We start from the raw sequence: 8,916 nt of genomic DNA, 5'->3' as shown, positions 1-8,916 counted from the left end.
GTACCTTGACATATCTTCTCTCCATCACACTTTTTAATTATGATTATCAGCACCAGCCAAAAAAAACCAAAACAGGTGTTCCTTACAGAGGGACAGAATTAAAGATCATTACATAGATTACCAAGTCTTTCTACCAAGAAGCAGATACTGATTAATTTCAAATAAACTGGCAAAATTTTATGTAAGTTAGTGAACTGACAACTATGTATTGTCACAAAGACAAGCAGTTTCTGCATGTTCCATCTCCATCTCTTCTATTCCAATTTAACACTCAGATCATGCTAACTGTAGGGATAGGTATTTGTTACACTGCAAACTTCTTGAAATGTTTTTTAAAATAGGGTTTATCAAGGTATTTAGTATTTAAACTTGCCATGAATTTTCTCCCAGCAGTTCCATGTGGATTGCTTTGATTCTACTTCATGGTAACTTAAAATGCTAATTTCTTAATGTCTTTCCATGGCATGGAGGAGACAGAGAGCATCCTGTGAAGATGCTGGGCTCATCAGCCCTGAAACTGGTCAAACCTGTTGAGTGACAGAGGCAGCAACTGACAGAAGCTGTGCCAAGAGGGAAAGCACTCACAGTGTCAGCTGTGGTCAGGGAGGAAGTGGGTCAAAAGGGACCAAACAAAAGGGTGGAGCAACCTTCCCACCTTAAGTGACCCATCATCACTCTTCCCACCCCTTGCTGTCACCATTTTCAGCTGTTTGCACACCAGGTCACCTCTCCAAAATTCTTGGCAGCTCACCAGTCCAGCATAGGTTTCCTGTCATGTGGAAAGTCACTGCTGTGCCATTGACCCTGTCAGTGAGTGCAGCCAGCCAAGAGAAGCTCGCTCTGAAGGCAGGGTGGTGTGCAAAGGTCAGAGCAGAGCTGCCCCATCCAGGGGGTGGTCATTTTTTATTTCTATGTCAAAACAGAGATCTTTATCTTGTTTGAATGCCGAAGCTGTTGCTTTAGGGAAAGATCCAGCTATCAAGACTAAGGGTAAAATCAACAGGAGCTGGCAGTAAGTCACTTCTGTGACTTATTCAGGCCCTTTCCTGCTCCATGGCAAATGGTTTTATTTTGGTCTCATTTGTCCTTCTGGAAAAGTCAGAGGACAACTTTTTGTTACATTCAGTACTGCAAGTAAAAGATTTCCATCCACGGGAGCACTAAATAGCTACACCACTTCTTAGCACGATTTTTATGTATGTAGTTCTGTGGTGTTTACACAAAATATAAATTTCTGGTATACTTTTAGTAACAATGACTATTTCACACTGCCTAGAAAAAAATTACTATTTTCAAGGGAGGGGTTTTTTTCTTTTCCAAATATCTTGAAAAAGATATTGTTTAACAGTTTTTATTTCTGCATGTCTTTTAGTAGGTCTGTTGATCCTTTCCATGAAAATTGTGTACCTATGCAATGCAATACCATCCTAAGGTATTTGGTTTTAGACAATAGCAAGACTGCAGTAGAAATTTAGCATTTTTATCACTATAATGGATTAGAACTGATTTTGTAGCCTGTGATGGGTTTTAAGGTTATTGTTAATTTAATTACAAAAAAAAAAAAGTGGATAAAATATAAGCCCCTACTTATCCTACTTTTTCACTTATTAGGGTAGAACACATTTGACTTTTATATTATCCAGAGGCTTCTGTGGTCTCCGGTGCACTGCACAGGTGTTCCCACATTGATGGATTCTGGCATACATCCCTTAGCTAGAACCAGATTTTGAATTTAGGTATGTAAACAGTCCAGAGGCAGAAATCCAGACAAAACACCTGTCAGTCTCACAGTCCCTTTCTTGCAGAACTACTCAAGAGGGCCATTTCAGAGCCAGTAAGGAAAGCTCCTGTCCTGGAGGCTGAGCTGAGCTGTGGCAGCAAAATATGTCAGTGCATCAGAGCAGGACTGACTGTCCCAGGGCAGACCAAGGGTCTTCTTGGTCCCATCCCATCCCCAGCACTGCCCAGCAGCTAATGAAGAGTCCCTGACCCGGGCAAGCCTTTGGGGATACTTCCCTACAACCCTCCCACACAATTTGAAAGTCATGGACTTCTTGAGACTGATGCATTGTTGTTAAATACCATGAACAATATATATTTTTCCATGAATTTGTCTAATCACTTTTTGAATCCACATCACAAAATCCATTGCATCCCATGGAAAGGAATTGCCCAAGTTAAGTGTGCCTTATGAAGAGACATGTCACTCTGTTTCTATTGAACCCATTGCACTGGGGTTCATTTAAAGACATCTTTTGGATAGGAAGAGACAGTTTTCTGTTTTCAGCTCTCTAGCCTACTGAGGACTGTTAAGATTTTTTTTTTCTTCTTTTTCTGCTCCATTTTTGAAAGGAAATAAGAACTGTGCACAATTCTAGACATGGATGCATTATGCATACATTTGCATAGGGATATTTGTTCTCTATTCTGCTCTCTTATTTTCCAAAAATTCCTAACATGATGTTGTTTTTTGACATTTGGTGAGCACTGGGCTGACATTATCTTAGAACTTATGTTTAGTTAAAGAAATAAGTTTTTAGAATTAAAGCCTTAGAATAACCTTGCCTTTATCCTCCTGTGTCTTCCTCATGGCCTAGGTGGTTTTTTAGAAGATGAGGTGATCTGGATTCAGGTAGTTTTCTTGCTAGTCCCTCCCACAACCTCCTAACAGCAGCTGATGAAGGTGTGCAAGCTCTATGCACTTTGGTAGGACTGTCCAAGACTGGTTTATGTCCACTCCTCCCATCATTTAGCTGGCTTTATTTGTTTAATTTTGTAATGTGTTACTTCCCTTGCATGTTCATTTTATTTAGCCCTATTGCACTTCTTACATGACTTCATCTCTTCAAAGCTGCATCTGTGTGCCTCTCATATTTCCTTGTCTTTGCTACAGTGGCTTTTCTGAGGGATATCTGAATTTTCTGGGCAGTGAAGCCTTTTATTTGAGTTAATGCAGTTTTTCAATGTGAGATTTCTTTTTGTTTTGAATACACTATTTACTTTCCTAAAAGAAGTGGGGATACTGCCCAAGATGCACATATAAAATAGTGTCCTTTTCGAAAGGGCAAAAAATATTTTCTTTCATTCAAATCTACTATTTCCTTGTAACTTTATTTCCTAGTATTCACCTAAGGGGGGAAGTCTTAGCCTGAATAAATGTTGAATGCTAAATGTGATAGACTGAAGGATTCGTGCTTTTCCTTGTGACGAAGGGGTTAACTATAACTCACAGTCTCTCTCCTCTTGCAGAACTACTCAAGATGAAGCTATTTCTTGGAAGAATACCCTTAGGAAGTTAGTGACCTAGAATGAGCTTGGCACAGAATTGCCTTTTAGCCTTAACTATGATATTTGCTGCTGCAGTCTCCTAGACAAATGGGTTTTGACAGGCTTTGCAAACAGCCTGAGGTCAGAGCCTGTGAGCTTTCCTTAGGCAAGTAAAAGCTGCAGAATTGGGAACTTAATACATTTCTTGAGACAAACATCAAAATTCCCAAACTCAGGGTTGGTGCAGCGTGGGACAGTGACAGGCAAATGCAATCCCTCACAGGACTGTGAAAAGGACATGGTGAGGAGAGAAACATGGTCCTTGCCAGGGATGGTTCATAAAGTTCAAGCTCTGTTTTGAACTGGAAGGAAGGTGGTGTTTTTAATATGCCTTGACACAAGGCCCAGAAGAGAGCAGGTGATGGCACACCAAACTGGCACCATGCCTTGGGCATCAAAATATGCTTCTGTGGCCCCTACATCTTCACCACAACCTGCTTAGCAACCTAGAGGTGAGATTTTGCTGTGGAAGCCAGGGTGAGCAGCAGAGAGAGCTGATAACTAAGGTTTCCTCAGTGCGTTTCCTCTATGCACACTGAACCGAGAGTAGTGGGGCAGCCTGAGGGGGATGCAGTGCTTCAGGATCCACTGCCTTCTACTTACAAGAGAAAGGGATTTCTTCCCACCCCAGCTGTTTGTTCAGGCACCAACCTCAGAATTTGTTTCTCGGTAAGCCTTACAAGTATCCCAGTAGTTAGGACTGCTTGGTTATCTCTTGTGCATACACAGGTAGGGGGTGATGTATAAAAGATGCATACTGGAAGAATTTAATCTGTCCCCTAAAAAAACACTCTGATTCTTGCAGATCTTTAGATATTTTTTTTCCCCCTTGATTTTTTTTTCAAGTTTGGGATTTTTGTAACTGAAGGAGAATTCAAATAAATCAGCAACCAGAGTAAATGCCAAACAACCACAGTTAAACTTTCTCAGTGTTTTAAACTAATGGACCCCCTTCTCAAGATATTGTGCCTAGCAGGATTTGATTGTTCTTTCTCAGACAGAGGATTTCTGTCAGTACCTCTGCCAAATGCACGGTCTCGCAGAGGGAGGATTTGATACAGATCCAGGTTAAGTCAGCCTCTTCATTCAGAGACAGCAACTGCCAGCCCCACACAGGCTGCAGCAGGGCCACCCAAATGTCGAGTTTCCACTGAGGAAGGCCAAGTTCCCCATATTCTTTTTAATTTTTGCAGCCGTAGCAGGGCTGTGTCCTTGGGTTCTTTCCATGCCAAATAAAGCGTCTGCACATTTTGTCTAGTTCATTTTTGTACGGCTGAGGCCTTTGTAGCAGAGGCACCTGCAAAAATAGAAGTCTGAAGAAACAGATCTATTTCTGACAGGTTAACCAACCTGAGGAGTAAGAAATTATTGTGCTAGATCTGTAAATACATTTGCAGCTTGCCTTGCAAGGGCAGCTTGTGAAAATTAAGCTGGCTGGGAATATCCTGAGCCCTAGGCATAGAGCACCCTCTGAGACACAGCTAATACAAAGTGCTCCAAGGCAGATCCTGCCATCCAGCACAGCTGTGTAAATCTGAGTAACACAGGCTACTTCAGGGATGTTACTTCAGATCCACTTCACCCAACAGAAGAGCAGAATTCAGATGAATTACCCATGAAGAGAGAATAAAGAACATGTGCAGTAAATAATACATTTCTGGGTTTTCTGCCCTTCCGTGACTCTCTCTCATAAATGTTTCAGCCTCACTTTGAATGCTGCTTCACTGTGTCAGCCAAAAAAACCAGACTGAGCAAGTGCATTTCAGTGTCATCCACATCTGAGGCTGTTAATGGCTCAGGGAGAGCAGAAGCGCAGACAAAACAATGATTTCTAAGAGCATGACATTGTCCTCACCAGAGCCATAATGCCTCAAGACACATTCTATGACAGCTCTTGGTCAGATACAGTTCCCATTTTGATTATTTTTTTATCTCTTGTAGAACTGAAAAAATAGGTAGGAGAGACCAGAAGCAATTTTTTATTAATAAAAATCAGTTTGGTCCCAGAGTGTTAATTGAAGCATTTCAACATTTATGAAATTATTAATTTTATTCTGAAGAAGTCAATATGAAGTCTCACAGTATTTCTCATCCTACACCATCCTACCACCTGGGGTGGCACTTGACACCAACCTTGAGTAGTTTTGGTTCCTCCAAATTTTTCAGGGGATGTTATCCAGTGCATAATGAATCTTATTCTATATTTTCTTTTATTCTTTACATTACAGTTTAATTCTTTCTACTAATTTTATTTCATCAGCTTTACAATCTCTATTACAATACCCTTCAGATGTAAGACACCTGATTAGAATTAGCCTCTGTCACCATAAGGTGACCTTGCTTCATAAGGTCAGGCTGTGATCCTCACAACTGGATGCACCTGAGCACTCCCCTGCTGTATTACACATGTTCTTGATGATCCTGAGCAGTTGCCCAACACTAACTTGGGAGCAAAACACCTTGGTGAGATTTAAGGAGCTATATCCACACCTGGAGCTACATCCACACCTGAAATATCCTTTTCAGAAAATCTGAAACTACTCAGTTTTATTTGTCTACTTTCTTACTGAGGTGACTTATTTTAAACTTCTCAAATGTTTTTTATCAATATGAAATACTGTTTAGTTTTGCTTATTCTTACATTTCCAAGTCTTTACTGTGCAAATTCTTTCCCCCATTTTCCTCCAGATGTAGCATATTGTAATTCATTGCTCATGACTGCCAAGAAATGACATTTCCAAGACTGTCCATAGTAAATGAGATGAGCCTCTTAAATAGGGCAGGGACAAAACCTCAGTTACAGATTTGTGCATCTCTCTGACATGTCCAGCCAGAAAAAGAGAGATCTTGGTCTTGGTAGAACAAATGACCACCTGCACATTCTCACTGTCTGAGAAATACCTCCTCCATCTTGTCAGTTCTGCTGGTACTTGCTCTCCTGTGTTCTCCATTAGGACTGTCTTCTTATTGCCAGAACCAGGAAAAAAAAGGATATGGCCCTCCTGTGTTCTTGATAGCTGTAGACTTTTTCCATATGTAGGGGGTTTACTAATTTTGCTATTTATTTTGCAGGTTTATTTTAAACATTTTAAATAATAGAGTTGCACTAGATGAGACCTAGTATAGGAGCAGGTATAAATTGTACTTGCCCTTTTTGCAGCTTAATATTATTCTCTTCTTTTTAGAGTGACAAATCCTAGGTCCACAAAGGTGAGGGGTTTTAATAGAACTGGCACAGCTGCAATGATCTGGCAAAGGGGTGCAGACAGAACCCAACATTTTTTTGTTGTCAAGTGTCAAAATGGGAGTTATCTGGAGGGACAGATTTTCATAGTGTGCTGTACATTTCCAGTGTTTATCAGTCTAAGAAGCAGAAAATTTGTGGTTTTACCTGTCATCAAGAGTCACCTTGAAACCAATAATGAAATATCAATAATTGAGAGTAGCTGTTTGCTAAAAAGATTAGTGACAGGCGTGAAATAAGTTACCAGTAGCTTTGAATGTATTTTATATCTTGGACATTTTCCTAGCAGACTTCAGTCTTTCATTGAGTTAGGCAGTAGGAGCACTGGATTTGGACACTTATGCACAGATGAATAGTAGGATTTTTTTGGGGTGCTGGAGGGGAGAAAGTGGAGCTTTTTTTTTTAAGTCAGTGTACCATGATGTTCCTTGGTTAGCACAAAAGCATAATTCTCTTCACAAGTGGAGAGGTCTGCTTCAGTTTATTCTTTTTGCAGTATGCAGTATATAAAGAGAAAGAAGATGAGATAATTCTTCCTGGAGAAAATCCAGAATTTTAATTAAATGGCATTTTCACATTTATTTCTTACTGCCTGGAGTTCATGGCCATACTGGCCATACTTGCTTTCATGTTAAGAGCTTTCCAGATGACCTTCTCTACAAATGCGTTTTTTTCTGCCATTAGAGGTCCTAAAACCAATAAAGAATGGAGACAAAACATACCTATTAATTTGGGACTAGGACATTTTCACAAGCTGGACCTCAGTGTCTGGTCCCTGAAACCCAGTGTGGGGGACAGCATGTTTTACTGTTAATGTTAAGCAGACATTTCTCTACCTTGGCATGTTGTCTTTAAATCCAGTGTACTCAAAAATCACCAAGTTTCTCAAATTCATGAGGTCACTTTATGATCTGTAGTCTTTCAGATAGTACATCATGTTTAGAGACTTCTACATCTCCTTTTTTTTAGACTTCTTGCCATTTGATTCATGTTTTCATGCTTTTCACTCTAACACAGTTTCTAATTCAAAGTAAAAATGAGGGGTGTTTGAAAATGGACATTCTTATGTAAGTTTCTGCCAATAGCTGTAACTTTATTTAAATCAACACAACATCAACATGAACCACATGAAATCTGACACTGTTACAGAGGCCTAGGTCTGAGAATAAAGGCTTAGGTTTTTTAAAAAATTACATCACAAACTTAAAAACATTTTCTGTAATTAATTGCGACTAAACACAGCAACATTTGCTGATAAACTAAGTGGCCTAACTTTGAACTCCAATCAGAGATTGTCAGTTGTTTGTTTTATGTACCTGGTTCAATTTTGCTGCTGAGGTAGACAGTCATTTATTTAATGAGCCATCCTCATTCTCATTTTTTCTGCTCCCACTTTAGGAAGCAAATATGAAAATGTAAAAAAGCCTTTCCCTGTCAGGCATGTCATCAGGAACCAGTACTTGCAACATAAACCTGAGGCTTCTGTTACTGTAGTAGCCCAGCAAGGTTGTTCTGCAGTCCTCCAGTGCCATAGAAATGGATGGAGGTACTTGGGGACTGTAATTAAATTATCCTCTTCCCATTTGCCTCTATATTCTTTCTCTCTGTTAAAAATCAAATACTGATTTTCCTCATTTTGCTGAGTCTGCAGTTTTTGCTGGCATGTAATTGTTGTAGACACGTTCACAAGATCTAGCAGTAAAAATCCAGGAAAACAATTTTTCATTAAAATTTGCCCACCTATTGAAAGTAAGACAGCCCAGAGGAAAAGGTTGTTGCTTATGATGGGCGACAAGGAAGCAGAGCCCAGCACCTTGCCATGGGCAGCTTGACCTCCCTCATCACTGCCTGTGTGAGGATCCCAGCTCTGTTCCAGAGAGCAAAGGAAATGGTGGGTCTGACTGAAAGCAAATTCAGAAACCTTGGAAACTCCTCAAAATGGAATCACCACTGTCTGCCGAGTCTGAGCATCATGTTACATCTAATCTTGAATGAAACTGCCAAAATTGTATATTTTATAGAAAAGACGGACATCTTGCAATTAGCAAATTATGGTCTCATTGTTCTTATTTTGCTTATCAAGTTCTTTTCCAGTGTCAAGACCTATTTTGTTTCACCCTTTCCTCTCATTGCTGATTTAAGAGTTGTTCTTGGCACTAGAGAATCTTAAGAGTTCTGTCACGGGCTGCACACAGAAGGTTGTTCCAGCAGCAGGAGCTGAGCCCAAACCGCACAACTCAAAGTTATTTCCTTAGCGTCAGCACCGGGCTCTGCTCCTGGGCTTGTGCGTGTGCGAATCTGTGCAGACACCACAGACTGACCGCAGGTTGCTGCACTAGGAAATT

This window comes from Molothrus aeneus, chromosome 1 (genome assembly GCF_037042795.1).
Source record: "Molothrus aeneus isolate 106 chromosome 1, BPBGC_Maene_1.0, whole genome shotgun sequence".
Taxonomy (NCBI): Eukaryota; Metazoa; Chordata; class Aves; order Passeriformes; family Icteridae; genus Molothrus; species Molothrus aeneus.
The sequence above is the reverse complement of the archived record's forward strand: the minus strand, read 5'-3'. Positions refer to the sequence as shown.